The sequence below is a fragment of the Phaseolus vulgaris genome, chromosome 4, assembly GCF_000499845.2.
Source record: "Phaseolus vulgaris cultivar G19833 chromosome 4, P. vulgaris v2.0, whole genome shotgun sequence".
Lineage (NCBI taxonomy): Eukaryota > Viridiplantae > Streptophyta > Magnoliopsida > Fabales > Fabaceae > Phaseolus > Phaseolus vulgaris.
In genome coordinates this window covers 9,308,387-9,309,578 of record NC_023756.2, presented here as the reverse complement: position 1 = coordinate 9,309,578, position 1,192 = coordinate 9,308,387, and the positions used below count along the sequence as shown (strand labels likewise).

Genomic DNA, 1,192 nt, shown 5'->3' with positions numbered 1-1,192 from the left:
ATTAATTTGTTCTTAACACATTTCCATAAGATAATAAATGATTATCAGTTTTGATAATGAATTAAAATAGAGCACAACCAATTGTGTTTTTAATTTGTCTCTTAAAATAATCGATTAACAAGCTTAATAATATATCAATATGTTTTTAAGTTTTTCCAGAAACAATGAAGAACAAAATAATTGATTAATTGGTAACATCATCAATTAAAATAGAAAGCATTTTTCACCAAAATTTACCTTTTTTTTTAAGAATAATCACTAACTACTTAAGATAATTGATTGAATGTATTTGAATTAATTTTTAAACAACTTTTCAAAAACTTTATAAATTGAACATTTTATTGAAAGTAAGATAACTTTTTTTATCAAACATTACAAACTCAATATAAAACTTTTAGAGTGATAGAATTGAGTTTTTTTTTTCACATTGTTCCAAGAGTGCATCTAAGAAATTTTCAAGAAATCTTACAACTTTCTTGGTTTTCTCAAAGACTTAAAGGGTTATGTATTAGTGTTGAAACTTCATTTGTGATTGCTTTAGTTGTGTACTTGGTAACTCCTTTTCATTACTAAGTTGTTGGGTTGATCTCATATTGTCAAGGGTTGAACTACCCTCTTCTTAAAGGTTTTCAATAGTTGTTTGTTAGACCATTATGTAAAATACTGAGTTGGGCTATATCCTTAAATCCATGATTTGGGCATTCTTTTAGCATCATTTTGAATTGCTCCTATGCTTCATAGAAAGGTTCATTTGGTCTTTTCCTGAATATGGAAATATCAAATTTAGATTTAATAAAGCGAGGGAGCAAAAAAACCTGTTCAGAAATTTCTCTTCCACATCACTCCAACTACTCAAGCTCCAATTTGGATGTGACTTCAACTACTCTTTTGCTTTTCCAACAAGTGAAAAAAGTAATAAACATAAATATACTGCTTCTATGTCACCTTCTTCAAATCCCATGGTTCCTACCAATTCATAGAAAGTGGATAAATGAGTGTAAGGGTCCTTATTATCTATTCTTGTGAACTGGTGGCTACTATTCATGCTAAAAAATGTTGGCTTCATCTTCAAAGATTTTGTTGCAACTGGTACTGCTATGCTAGAAAAATATGTTGCACCTTACTACATAGCATATTCTCCAATTGTTCTGCCCTGAGAATTCACAATTTTCCTTCATTATTATTCATTTCT

General features: G+C 28.8%; 1 pseudogene; it reads left to right on the top strand.

Annotated features, from left to right (window-relative positions):
* The first annotated feature begins 684 nt into the window (after positions 1-684).
* LOC137838936 (small nucleolar RNA R71) lies at positions 685-790 on the top strand (annotated as a pseudogene).
* Positions 791-1,192: the final 402 nt, after the last annotated feature.